The sequence below is a fragment of the Cricetulus griseus genome, chromosome 10 (genome assembly GCF_003668045.3).
Source record: "Cricetulus griseus strain 17A/GY chromosome 10, alternate assembly CriGri-PICRH-1.0, whole genome shotgun sequence".
Classification (NCBI taxonomy): Eukaryota; Metazoa; Chordata; class Mammalia; order Rodentia; family Cricetidae; genus Cricetulus; species Cricetulus griseus.
In genome coordinates, this window is record NC_048603.1 from 28063624 (window position 1) to 28078244 (window position 14621).

At 48.7% G+C, this 14621-nt stretch overlaps 1 protein-coding gene across 7 annotated transcripts in view; it reads right to left on the minus strand.

Moving 5' to 3' along the window:
* LOC103159000 (E3 SUMO-protein ligase NSE2) overlaps positions 1–14621 on the minus strand; it is a 217951-nt gene that overhangs the window by 17639 nt on the left and 185691 nt on the right. The gene's annotated exons all lie outside the window — the stretch shown is intronic.

The window sequence follows — 14621 nt, forward strand, 5'->3', positions numbered from 1 at the left end:
CCTTCCCTGGCTCTTTCGACATATGGCTGATTATCTTACAGGGGACGATCGGTCCTAGGAACGAGCCAACATTTTAGTAAAACACATTTTCCATTTACTAATTTATCAACGATTGGTTTAGACACGTCTTTTGTCTTCAGTGGATGTCACCCATTAAATTGCTCTCACCTATTAAATACTGTCCAAACCATCAAAACCCAGTGCACTTAACTGGTAGGGGAAAGGCCATTTGGGTGAGACTGGGCTGGGTTATCACCTGGCAATAAGTACTGAAAAATACCACCAAACATGTGCTTCCTTATACTTCTTTTTGGAGACAGGATTTCTCTGTGTAGCTCTGGCTGTCCTGGCACTCACTCTGTAGACCAGGCTGGCCTTGAACTCACAGAGATCCGCCTGCCTCTGCCTCCCCAGTGCTGGGATTAAAGGAATACGTAACCACCACCTGGCACATTTGTGTGTGTGTGTGTGTGTGTGTGTGTGTGTGTGTGTGTGTGTGTGTGTGTGTGTTTTGAGACACAGGGTTTCTTTGTGTAACAGTTCTGACTGTCCTGGAATTTGCTTTGTAGACCAGGCTGGCCTTGAACTCACTGAGAATCACCTGCCTTGGCCTCACATTTGAACTTCTTAGAAGACAGGTGTGGTGGTCATCCCCAGGTCATAAAGCAAAAGTAGAAAAACAATGAACACATTCAAATTCCTGGTTTTAAGCAATTAACAAACCCCATTTAACAAGAAAACTGATCAGCTCTCAACAAGAAGGTGTAACTCTCGGTTCTTTTCTCACAGAAAAGTCTATTGAAATGAAAGAGAGGGAGAAATCCCCTTAGGTTTATCTTTGTTGCTGTGGAGACAGTTTCTTGCTGTGTAGCTCGGGCTGGCCTCCTCCTTAACATGTAGCCCAGGCTGGCCTTATGTCCACTGTGATCCTCCACCTCCTGAGGACTGGGACTACAGGCACGCACACCATACCCACTTCGTCTTTCCATCCTTCCTAACAGTAGGGTAGTGAGTACGGATGCCAGGTGCTGCGGACAGTCCACACGCCGCCGCCATCTCTCCTGGCTCAGCCTCTTCGTTCCAATACAAGCCCCTACCTATTGTTTCCTGACCCCCTATGACACAGAGCTCTTCACTCACCTAGTTTCCCACTTTATTCTTTCTGCCCCGGCTAGACGGCTCTACAATCGTAGTCTCCGGCAGGACAAGGTGCTTCATTGACACCTCCAGAATCGTGGTCTCCCACAGCTTCTCACCTCAAACCCAAGCCCAGCATCCGTACCACACTACCCGGATTTTGTCCAAACCTGCCACGTTCTTGCGTCCGTTACCCCTGCCATCTTTCTCCAGCGATCCTTGACCATTCTTCAAGGTTCAACTCAAGTCTTGTGTCTGTGTGGTCGCTCCTACAGCAGAGGTTCGAGCTGCTTCAGCCTCCACTTTCTTACTTCCCTACCAGGCTACAGACTCCTTTCCACGGGGGACTCTGCCTCCTTGGTCGTCAGGCTGTCACCGTGACAGGAAATGCAGGTGCTTCAGGGAGGTTCAGTGAAGGCCTGGCTGTCTGGCTGCTGAAGCAGGAGCTGCTTTTCTTACGGCTCTATGTAAATGATTCTCTTCAACCCATGCAGGGATCAAACCCTGGGCCTCAAGCCTTCAAGGCAGTGCCTGCCACTGAGCCACATAAACCCAGCCACACTGAACCTCTTAAAAGAGAAAGTGGGAGATACCCTTGAACGAATTGGTACAGGAGACCACTTCCTGAACATAACACTGGTAGCACAGACACTGAGATCAAGAATTAATAAATGGGACCTCTAACAGTGGGGCCAGTCTTTATCCCTAGAACACAAATGGACTTTGCGAGCCCATTCCCTATGGAGGTGTACTATTGCAGCCCAGATAGAGGAAGGAGGGCCCGCCCTCCCTCAAACGATGTGACTGACTTTGATGGTCCTCTGTGGAGGGCCTCAGTATCCCAGGGGAGTGGGTAGGGGGTGGGTTGGGGGGTTGGGAGGCAGCATGGGAGGATGGGAGGGCAAGGGAATGGGGAGATGGATATGTAAATAAGAGTAGTTCTAAAATGAATTTTAAAAAATGCTTATTAAAAAAAAGGGACCTCCTGAAATTGAGAAGCTTCTGTAAGACAAAGGACACAGTCAACAAGACAAAAACAGCAGTCCACAGAATGGGGAAAAGATATTCACCAACCCCATATCCGACAGAGAGCCGATCTCCAAAATCTACAAGGAACTCAAGAAGCTAGTCTCCAAAACACTAAATTATCCAATTAAAAAGCGGGGTACAGAACTAAATAGAGAATTCTCAATAGAGGAATCTAAAATGGCTGAAAAGCACATAATAAAGTGCTCAACATCCTTAGCCATCAGGGAAATGCAAATCAAAACAACTCTGAGATACCATCTTACTCCTGTCAGAATGGCCAAAATCAAAAACACCAATGACAGTTTATGCTGGAGAGGATGTGGAGAAAGGGGAACACTCCTCCACTGCTGGTGGGAGTGCCAACTTGTACAGCCACTGTGGAAATCAGTATGGTGACTCCTCAGGAAAATGCAATTAGTCTACCACAAGATCCAGCAATTCCACTCTTAGGCATATACCCAAAAGAAGCACATTCATACAACAAGGACATCTGTTCAACCATGTTCGCAGCAGCACTATTTGTAATAGCCAGAAACTGGAAGCAGCCTAGATGCCCCTCAACTGAAGAATGGATAGAGTGTTGTTTGTTTGGAGAAAGGGACTCATACGGTCCGCTCTGGCTTGCCTGGGACTTGCTACATCACCCAAGCTGGTCTTGAATGTGTGACTCTTGACTGCTAGGACTGCAAGTGTGAGCTACCAAGAATGGCTAACAAGGCTGTTCCGAAGGCAGTTACTTTAGAGGACAACGACTTGGTCTTGATGTGTTCTCAGTTTTCCAGAGTCCTAGGTAACCATCCAGGCCACGTCACTGCAGGTTCTCCATGCCATGCCACTCTGCCAGATGTCACAGTTCAAGAAATAAACAGCACCAGAGTATGGCCTTATATAAATCCTGATTCTCTTGTCCTCTGCCCCCAAGCACTTACATCCAGAGGAACATAACAATCAGTTATAAAAATGTATCCACAGCTTTAGCCTTGTTGACTCTACCAAGGTAAGGAAAGCTGCACTTGTAGACACTTAATCACAGCAGCTTTTGTAGAAGCGCTGGGAAACAGGTATCTGACAGACTGAGAACTAAAACAATGTCATTTTAAATTATGTGTATATGTGTATTTGAGCATGTGAGTGCAGGTGCCTGCAGATTCCAGAAGAGGCATCAGTCCTGCTGGGACTGGAGTTGCAGATGGTTCTGAGTTGTCCAGCACAGGCTCTGAGAAATAGACTTGGGTCCCCCGCAAGGGAAGATCATCCTCTTAATCACTAAGGCCTCCCTTCAGCCTCCAGAGTAAGGACTTTTATTCTTGGAGGTGCCAGGCAAAAGCTCTAACCCTGAACCCCACCCAGCCCCAGACTGATGGGAAGTAACCCACAGCATTGTTACTTGTAATCCCCGCCCCCCATTTGGAGGCAGGTCTCCTGTGTTCCAGTCTGATGTTCTGAGCTAATTCCCAGGAGCCCACGTGCTGGAAGAGGAGAAGTAAGGCCCACGAGATGTCCTCTGATATCAACTTATGTGCTGTGGGATACCCGTGACCCTCCCAGCCCCAAAGCACACGCAAAAATACTAAAACTGAAATAAGAATTAAACGGTTTACATAGAAAATATGATCAAATGTATGACCCATCGTGGGCAGGTAACATTATTACTAGAAATGTGGACATCAGCAGAGGACTCAGCCACAATTTCGGAGTTTTTTTTTTTTTTTTTTTCATGACATCAGGTAATATGTATGAGGCACTGGTGGTCACATCTGTTCCATTTGTCAGACTGAAACAGGTGATGAAGTCAAGTCCAAAGGTCAAGCTATCTGAAAAAGGAACTAAGATTTATAAATGCTGAACTTTACGAAAGCTTTATGACACTCTTCGAATACCTGATACTTTCCAGATGGTCTATCCCGGAACATATGGGCTGGCACACTGGAATTTTATTAATGTCATTAATTAACTGAATCAATCAGTTCATCCGTGTGTGTCTTAGTTACTGCTGTATTACCGTGAAGAGACGCACGCCACCAGAAAGCATGTGACTGGGGACTTGCTGACAGGTTCAGAGCTTTAGCCCTTCATCACGGTGGGAAGCATGGTGCTGGAGCAGAGCTGAGAGCGCCATCCTGACCCACAGGTAGAGAGAGCATGACTGGCTTCGGAACCCCAATGCCTACCCTCAGTGACACACTTCCTCCAACAAGGTCACGCCTCCTAATCCTTCTAATCCTATCAGACAGAGTCCCTGGTGACTAAGCAATCAAGGATAGGAGCCTACAGGGGTCATTCTTATTCAAATCACCACACCCTGTGTTTTATTTATTATGTATACAATGTATATCTGCACACCACAAGAGGGCACCAGATCTCATAACAGACGGTTGTGAGGCAACAAGTGGTTGCTGGGAATTGAACTCAGGACCTCTGGAAGAGCAGTCGGTGCTCTTAACCTCTGAGCCTTCTCTCCAGCCCCACTCTGTCTCTTCTAACTTTGGCACCTTCTGGACAAAACATTGGTCCAATAGCTGTACAGACTGAGAAGTGAAGAAGCGAACGACGCTAGCCCCCTTGTCACGGTTTGTTTTATAAAGCTTCTCAAAGGAAAAGCTCAACTGTAATCCTTAAAGGTGGCTATTTTGGGAAAATGTGCCTCAAGGGAGGAAGTATCTGTGTTACCAAGATCACTGGTGGCAGAGCCAGCCAGTCACGCCTGTCAGTGTCTGGTGCAGTCCTGAGGCTAACAAGACAGGCAAGCATTTCCCCTTGCAGATCCCCAGATTTAGTCAGGGATCCTTAGCAATTTTTCAGTGTGATACTTGAAAAATGCCACAGATCTTTAGTAGTAACTTGTAAGCTTCTATTTCCTTTAAAAATATTATGATAATTTATTATTACTATATTATTATTATCATTATTATTATATTTTGCCCTCATGTATGTCAGTGAGTGCCTTGAGCCCACAGAGGTCAGAGAGGGTGCTGGAGCCCCTGCAACTGGAGTTGTGGACAGCTGCTGACTCTCACGTGGGTGCTGGGAACTGAGTCCAGGTCCTCTGTAAGAGTGACAAGTGCTCCCAGTCATAAGCCCCTTATTTCATGTTTCCCTTTGATACCTTTTTGTTAAAGAGTATCAAGACTGATTTTTGAGTGAGGTGTGGTGGCTCACCCCTGTAATCCAAGCACTCTGAAGGCTAAAACAGGAGGATTGCTATGAGTTTGAGGCCAGCCTGGGCTGCCGTATGAGACTCTACCTGAAAAAAAAAAAAAAAAAAAAAGCTTGTAATCCCCCCAGGACTCAGAGGCTGAGGCAGGAAGGTCAGGAGTTGGAGGCCGAAGGGCTGGGGAGACGGCTCAGCAGTTAAGAATACTTGCTGCTTTTGCGAACAGCCAGGTTGGACCCAGAACCTACATGGTGGTCCATAACCATCCTTAACTCCAGTCCCAGGAGGGCCCAATGCCCTGCACTTTTATGACCTCCAAGGGACCAGGAACACATAGAGTATACACACATATAGAATCAAAACACATATATTAAAAGAAAAGTCCAAGGCTAGCCTGGGCTACAAAGTAAAGTTCTGTCTCAAAACAACCCCCTCACAAAATATAAACAAAATTAGCAAAACCATAATAAACAAACAAACAAACAAACAAAACCTCCAACTCACTAAAGCTGGCACAAGGCACCTTTTTTCTTTTTAAAGCCAGGAGGTCAACCCCCAGAGTATATTCATTATGGAAGAAAGGTTTTATTTTTCATTTTTTTAGCCAAGCTCTGCCTGCCTCTGCCTTCATGAGTGCTAAAACTGGCTGGCCTAGGAAGAATTTTGAATGGTCAAAGCTTGAGAAGTCCACATCTTGAGAGGCTTTACAATCCTGTCACGGTAATATCAGCAAAGCTACCCAAGGAGTAGGTTGGCTCCTCACTGGCCAAGTGGCCAGGCCATCAGAGCATCAGGACAGGGTCTCCCGGGCTAAGGTAACATCCACAGAGTCTGCGTTTAGTTTGTACAGCTCTGTCTGAAGTTAGGCTGACAGAGAACATCCCCCCTGGAGGGAAAATTCTGCTGACTGGGAGAAAAGTAAGAGGAAGAAGGAGCTGGGGCGATGGACTGAAGAGGCCAAAGGCCCCACTGGTGTGTCCCATGTCCCACCCCCACTTCCGGGCCTCTTTCAAACCCTCCTCACACCTGCAGGGAGACATGGGGCTTCCGCTAAGGATCAGCTAAGGACACGGCACTGGTCAATGTATACAACAGATGTGAGTCATCTCCTCATTTGTAAACATGAAGAAGTCACACTTAAGACTACATGACATTCTCGGGGCTTCCCAACATGCTCAGCACGGGACGTTTGGTCTTTTCCGTACTCGCTCCCAGAAACGCCAGGGAGGGCGGACTTCTTGTTCCCCGAAAGCTTACATATCCCAGGCAGGAGACGGTATGGCGGCAAGCATGGGAACATGGTGGCAGCACTGACAGGGGCTGTGGAGTCTACGAGCCTTGCCCGTGCCACACAGACGGAAGACACCAGGAGGGCCCAGGAAGGCATCCTATCAAGGCTCTGCCTTCTCTGCAGACCTCATTGGGAGTCCCCAGGAGACCCCATCGTCCACTGTGGGGAAGTAATGGTATAGGCCACCGCTCCTCCTCATCCGTAAGCGTCCCAAGGCCAGCTTTCATACATCTCCCGTCTCCCATGAATGGCACATGGGCAGGATGTGGACTGTGCTCTTCCTGGGTCCTTGTGGCTTCCAGCTGCTCTCTGCTCACTCTCTAGCTCTTGTGCAGAGATGGGAGTTACATTTCCTGTAGGCATGCGCAGAGTCCAGGCCTCAGAACTACTGGCTGGCTCTGCCACCAACTTCAGACTGGTATTTCCGCATGCCCCTCTTCTCCATCTCATTAGGCTACCGTGAAGACGAATTAAAACATCTTCCCCTCATTAGAGAGGGGGGAGGGGAACCCCAGAAAATGGATAAAGGGTAGCAGCAAAGCCAGAAACAACACGAGGACTCTGGGAATGGTTTCCGAAGAACAAAGGAGATGACGGGCTGGCCCGTCTTTGTGTTTCCAAACCTGTGGTGGTCTGAGTCTTAGATCTGGGTGCCTGTGGCCCTATACCACAGAAGACAGGATTGCTGTGAGTGGAACAGCTTGCTGGTAGGTGGGGGAACCCCCCAAAAAAGGAGTAAGGAAAGAGAAAGTGAGAGGAGACGTCCCCCAACACAGCAGAGGACACGGCTATCCCATAGCCCTCAGGTTCCTCAGACTACAGATCCCTTCCTTCGCTATAACACGAGATGTTTGTTCTTGTCGAAAGCAAACCAATCTGAGGAGGCAGCTGGAGGCAGTGGGAGAAGCTTCCCCAACTCCGAGGCCCTGAGCTACAAGCCCTGTGGGGGACAGGTAGGCAGGGGCTCCAAGAGCAAAGAGGCACACTAAAAATAAATGAAGGCTGAACATCAAGGCGGTAGAGAAGTTTCGCAGGGGATGTAATCAGCACACTAATTACAGGGTCATAATTAGGAGCACTGGCATGAAATTAAGAAGAGGGAGATTTTAATTGTCAGGAAGAACTCTGAGGGAAGAGATGGCTTCTCACACTCACAGGACGGAAGGCCGTTCATCTCAACAAAGCTGGGCCAGAAAACCTGGCAAGCATTTCAAGCGAATTTATTTTTGTTACCCAAAGTAGGCTAGGTTACTTGATGACACACAGAGGCCTCTTGTATCTAATTTTATCATCTTGTTCTTATTCTAAATTAAATAGTTAAAAAAAAAAGCTAACGATAAAGAAGCCCATGACTATTTCATTCCAAAAGTATGATTCAGCTTCTAAGGAGATCAAAGTAGTAAAGCCAGTACAAATAGAACGAAACAGTCGAGCATGTTCCCAAGGATGGGAGTGATGGATGAGGAAGGAATCCGAAAAATACAGTTTTGTTTTCCAGAATTGATACCTAGACAGAACTAAACTTAGTCAACCATGACCAGAGGCTGCACAGAATATCTGTTTTCTTTCTTTCTTTTTTCCTTTGAGATGACAGGGTCTTGTTGAGGCTGGTTGTGAACTCACCACGTATTTGAGGCAGACCTTGGACTCCTGCCTCTGTTTCCCCAGTACTCGAAGCACAGGCTTGTGGCATCACACCTGGCTCCAGTTTTAGTCTAGTTTCACGATGAGTCTTGCAGTATTATCCCCGTGAATGGGTAACTGAGACTCAAACCCTGAGTATAGCCAAGTTTCATGTGTCAAAGACGCCGGAGGAGCCGGGCAGTGGTGGTGCACGCCTTTAAAGCCAGCACTTGGGAGGCAGAGGCAGGTGGATCTCTGTGAGTTTGAGGCCAGCCTGGTCTCCAGTGCAAGTTCCAGGACAGCCAGTGCTACACAGAGAAACCCTGTCTCAAAACAACAATAACAACAACAACATCAACAATAATAAAGAAATTAAAAAGATAGTGGAGGTTTAGATTTGTAAGATCAGCAGTAAAACACAGAAAACTGATTTTCTCTTCCTCATGCACCTTTCATTTGGCAGCTGTCTAGGCATGGAGGGGAGGCAAGTCGTCCTGTGGGACAGCCCAGTGTGGGGAGCACACGGGAGAGGCGAGCTCCGGGAAGAGGGAGCACTCAGGGAGGCCTCGTGGAATGATCACAGAAGGGACAGAGATGCTGGGAGTCACCCCAGGGAAAAAGAGATGAGGGCGTACAGGCAGACCTGTGGGGCAGGTGCCACCACCCTTCCGTTTTCCACAGAGGGCACAGGGACGGCCATTCCCATGACGTGCACAAAGCCCTCGTGTCCATTACACCAGCAACCAAAGCACCTGGAAGGAGGTTTCCTCAACATCACTTGACATTTTCCAAAACTGTGATTATTTAAATGCCCTGGGAATGTCAGCACATAGGATCATGCTTGACCTGCTACTGAGGTAAGTTCCTGCCAGGCCCGGGAGGCCTCGAGCACACTTCGCTAAGACAGACAAGTGCTCACTGCCTTGTGCTGGGACAGGAAGTGCCAGGGCAGCATGTGGCAAGTGCTCTGTGAGCACCAGCAGGACTCCTGGGAGGGAAGGCCCTGTGGGGAGCTCCAGGGAAAGCAGGGTCCCTGGGAGACATCTGAGGCTGGGGAGACAAGCCAGAGAACCGACAGGACAGCAGGCACCGCTGAAGGCCTTTCTCGGGCAGCCGGGCATCAGGGACCGACGAAGATGTACCTCTGCTTGGGAGTCACACAGAACATTGTGACAGGATCTCCCTAGGGTCAGTCCCATCTTGTGATGAGGTACTTCGTGTTCCCCCAGCCTGCCTGCTTCATCCTTGACCTTCACGTCAATCGTGAATCTCAGTCTAGAGCTATAATTAGCTTTTTGTGGGAATCTCTGTAAAACCCCTTTTCTGAATGCAGATACCGAGGTGTCTGAAGCCACGGGATGCCCTGAGTCAGGGCTTAGCATAAACTCTTTCATAAACCTCACTTCTCATAACGCTCTACTGCTGGAGTAAAACCCCTCCAACACCCCACTCCTGCCAGCAGGCACTGTGTTTAGAAAGAACAGACAGTCTGCAGGTGGACTCAGAAGTCTGCAGCACCCGGGATATTGTAATGCAGGCTTTCATCTTGTACCATGCTAGCTATATAACTATGTAATTGCTCACTTGCTTTTCCCTCCCTGTCCCACCTCTAAGGTTCTGGTGAAATGCTCACTGCCGTTGCTAATGGAGTCAGAAGCGGTTCATCACCGGGCTTTTGTTCTACTTGGGAATTTTCATGCAATGGCTGTTTGTATGCTGCAGGTACAATAAGCCAGGCTTTCTTCCTAAGGGGAGAGGGAACATGGCTTTTCAAAAGAAAAGTGAGAAACAAATTCAAGTTGAGGGGACTTTGGGAGACCTTGCCGGAGGAAGCCTGTGCTCAGGTGACCCCAGTATGTGGAGAAAGCTTTATTTCCCTCTCTGTACAAACACCATCAAGAGCTAGGCCTCTGGGTCTGGTGTTCGCATTGGAGGAAGAAGCACAATGACCCAGAAGCCCTGTCCCTAACGGCTTTGTGACCTGGGAGGGCAGGCCATGTGTACCCTTGGTCCCATTCCTTCTCCGATTAGGAAATTAAACTATGAGAACAGACAGGAAGGTTTTAAACCTCTTTATAATCACCGTCAGACCATCTTTAAAAACAAGCAGATGAAAGTTTTCGTAGCTACGTGGCCCAGTCAGCCCAAACAGCTCCCAACCCTGAGCCCACGGTACGCCTGGGACTTCAAGAGTCAACCTGCCTGCAAGCCAAACTTGCATAACATCCTAATTTATATTACAGAAATAAATGGCCATTAGTAACCTGGCAAATAAAATCTGGATTTCAAGTGATGAAAACATGTTTCACTGTGACCAATATTAAGTAAATTGAGCAACAGAGGTGGTTACCCAAGTCTAGCATGTAGGTGCAATGTGGTTATTACTACCCTCTTGGAAACTGTGTTACAAGAGTCAGGGGACTATAGAGAGGAATTGTGTTTAGACCTGTCACATACTTGGAGGGGGAGCAGGCTTGCAAGTCAGCCACAAGAGTACAACTCAACTCAGGGGCTGGAATGTGTGTTCCCAGGGAGATGAAGCACACTTTTGCCTACTCTTGGAGCCAAACCTTTGCCCATCTGTCTCTTCTTACCTCAAGGTGACCCAGCTTTCTCAAATTTAATTGTTTTTGCAAAGACTACCAATTAGTTGTGATTCACAGGAAGCCACAGTTCATCAACGGCAGGTGGCCCGTGTCACTTAAAAGGGGAAACAGACAGGATATAGGGTGACATGTGGGACATTTCTGGACACAGTGGCCAGTACTAGTTCAGAGGGACAAGTCCCATCATTCCCAGATGACCTGGGAATATTCAATCCTCCGCCTACCAGGCAGTAAAATGCCACACATGCCATGGAATGTGAACCCAACTGTGTGGATTTCCTTGTGGCCAGCTTCAGCCATTTCAGCCCTGCAGTATTAAGGCCCCAGGCTCCCACGGGTTCTTGGACCTCTACTCTATGGGTTCTCGGACCTCTACTCTATGGGTTCTCGGACCTCTACTAGTCCCATCTTTTCACAGCGTCTGGCTCTGTACGTATCTATGTTCCTTGCTCTTCTCATGTCCATCTGAGACATTGGGGACATAGAGGCCATGGTTCAGAGTCAGGCCTGGAGAAGCCTGCTTCTCCCCTACTTCACCCCTAACTCTTACCTCACCCCTGCGTCTCCCCTGTCTGCCTGCCTCTCCCCTACCCACTCTTTTCTTCATGTGTAAATGGGACACTTAACTGTAGGTCTATGGAAAAGATTTAAACTCACACACACACACTCTCTTTCTCCCTGCTCTCTGCGCTCTCTGGTGTTCTGAGACGGTGTTCCTCTGTGAAATAGTCCTGGCTGTCCTGGCACTCACTCTGTAGACCAGTGCTGGCACTAAAGGTGTGCGCCACCACTGCTGGGTCTTAAACTAGTTTCTAACCTAATGAATAACTGAGCACGGAAGTGATGCTGCCTTTCTTCCTCCCCTCCCTTGGATTCTAGGGGGTACCAATGTATTTACTTTTGTTCCCTGACTAAAAGCTGTCTTTCCCATCTTTTTAAAAAAGCATCTCAATGATCCATTCCTACAGGGAGCTCTCTCCATTGCAAGCCTGGCACGGTAACACACAGTCTCCCTGAGTTTGCAATTTTCCATCCCTCGTTGTAGCCATTCACACATTCCAATACCAGATGCACACAGGCCTGTGGCAGATTTAGTGAGGCTCCAGGTCCCTGGACACTGTGCTGTCATCTGGCGAGGTGGCGCATTTAACATTCTAATCTGCTTTACCCTTTCTCCTTTGGTTGTGCACTGTCTATTCTCCAAGTTAACCACCCAGTTCATCATAAACCTGAGTACAATGACACCTTCTCTCTTTTTGAGGAGCCCCCCTCTTCTCTTTCTCAACGGGTCAAGCCACCGTGTCAAAGATCTGATAAGTGAGCAGCCTCTGGTCATTTTCCATTTGTCCTTTCTTAAGCATCATTAAGTTCCCTGCTCCTCCTACTCATTATGGCCCCACCCTCAGCCACCATTTTGATTCTCTCATTGCTTGCAGGCCCAGAGAGAAACTTTCTGCGACCTCCTATTCCGCTATCTCTAACATCCCCCTCAATACTCTAGAGAGGCCTCAGGAAGGAACCAGCAAAAGCGCGAGTACTGCCTCCAGAGGGAAGTGAGCTTCTGAGCGAGCCGCCCAGTCTGAGTGGGTTTTCACTGGCACACGTCACTGGCTTGGAGGAAGCCACTTGTCTGGAAAGCTGTTCTGAGGGAAAAGACATTTTATGCAATATGCTAGACATGGGACATGGCATGGAATAGCTTTTCAGGAAGGGTGGCAGTGATTTTAACCCCCCTGAATCACTTCCCAACACCCTTTCACGCCATCACGACCCACCGAGACCCTGTCGTCATTGGTAATCGTTTGGTGGTTTTTGGCATCTTCAGATTCCTACTCTGCTCTCTCCATGGTATAAACCAGTTCTCTCCACTGCTCCACTACAGGGTCAACGCAAGAGACTACGTGATCTTTACTGGGCACAAATCTTCTCAGACATATGCCCGTGGTCACCTGAGCTATGGACTGGCTTCCCAGATCTCATCTCCAGGTGTCCTTGAGATGTCAACTCCCGATGACTGCCTTCCTGGTTGTATAGCGGAAACTCACTTGAGGAAGAAGCCCATTCTGTTCCACTGTGCTCTACCATCTGCTCCCACGTTCCCATGTGGCCTGGAGCTAGGCACATGCCTTCTCTATGTCAATCCGGCAGGTAGGACACATCCAAGCTCTTCCCGGCTGGGAGGTCGGACTATTGGTGCTCCCTGATATGTGGCTCCCATGTCTTCTCCTGCCCCAAGAGTAACCTTTGGTGGCCTTCCTTGATGTCCTCAAGTGCAGAGCCCATTATCTGGGCAAGTCCCTTAGTACAGCCCAGCACACTGCTGCACAGGACTAGTGCGTATTTAGATGACAATGATCAAAGCACCTCCAGTGAGGCACCGGCAGCTGCCACTAGATGACTCAGACCTCTCTGAAAAATGGCTTAATTTAGCACCCTTTCAGCTGTCTACAGAACAGACTGTCAGCAAAGGACACAGTGAACCGAACAGCTTTTAACCCGCTTAACACCACAGGGGCCTTTGAGGTCAGAAGGCTCTCAGGAGCAGAGGGACTCATTTGCCCTTGCTCCCCAGCCAGTAGAGAACTAGGGAACAGGGGCAGCCTGGGAAGACCCCGTACTGGCCAGCTGAGTGTGTGATCTGGACCTAAGGTTGGCCTTGGGAGTGACATGGGGGAATCGGGAATCACTTCTCTTGTTGGGCCTGTTTTTCCTCATCTGGAAAATGGCTGTGCAGTGGCTCCCCACTCCCAGGGATTCTGACCCTGCTGGTCTGGCATGAGCACAGGACACTGTTTTCTGTATGGTTTCCACTTGGGAACGAGGGTGGTTGGCAGCCATTTGTATGACACTGGATTCTCAGTTTGGTGTTCCCCTGAGACAATCCTGTCTCCTCCAAGTTCCCAAACCAGTGAGATCATGTGAGCCCCGTCCCTCCTCCCCTCCCCGTCTCTAGAACCAAACTGGACAGTTTCCAGGGACACTGCATGGCGGCTCACCCCATGCATGAGAACCCAAAGGATTTGCAATCAAGAACTGGTTCACAGGACTCAGCAGCTACTCCAGGGTCCACCAAAGAGGTAATCTCATTTCGACAGATGCACACCCACGCTCAAGTGCCACAATTCCCCCTGGAGTAAGCATCTTTACCAAACAGGAACACAGAAGGGCTCCACAACACACGGACAATTCTTCCAAAATGAACCTGCGGCTGCACATGGCAGCTCAGGTCCTTTTAGCCCCAGCACTCAAAGCCCGCTGAGGCAAGAGGATTGCTGTGAGCGTGAGACCTGTGCCGGCTACCCATCTCAAACCAAAACGGGACCAGTGGGATGGCTCAGCAGATAAAAGCGCCGGCCACTGAGCTAGGCGAACTGTGTTTGAACCCGGGACTCTCAGGTAGGAAGGAGAGGACTCCTTCATGGTCACTTCTGACCTCCGAACGTAGTAGACAATGCATACGCCTCCCCCAATAGATAAATGCCCAAACAAACAGACAACAGCGACAAAACACCACCTGGACATCTGGACTCACTTATCAAGAGCTTAAACACCCAGTGCGAGTCTGACCAAAGTCACTACTCCAAGAACCTGTTTTGTAATGAGAGCTATGATGCACGGAGGGCCATGGGCCAGCCCTCTGCTGTGCATATTGTGCAAATTACCTCACTCAATGGAGGCAGGCAACGCGGATGCTGTTAACCAGTGCTTTCCTGCGTAGTTCGTTCATTCTACAAACCATACAGCGCTTTACGGCGACCTTAGTACCCAGTGAGCTTTTGAT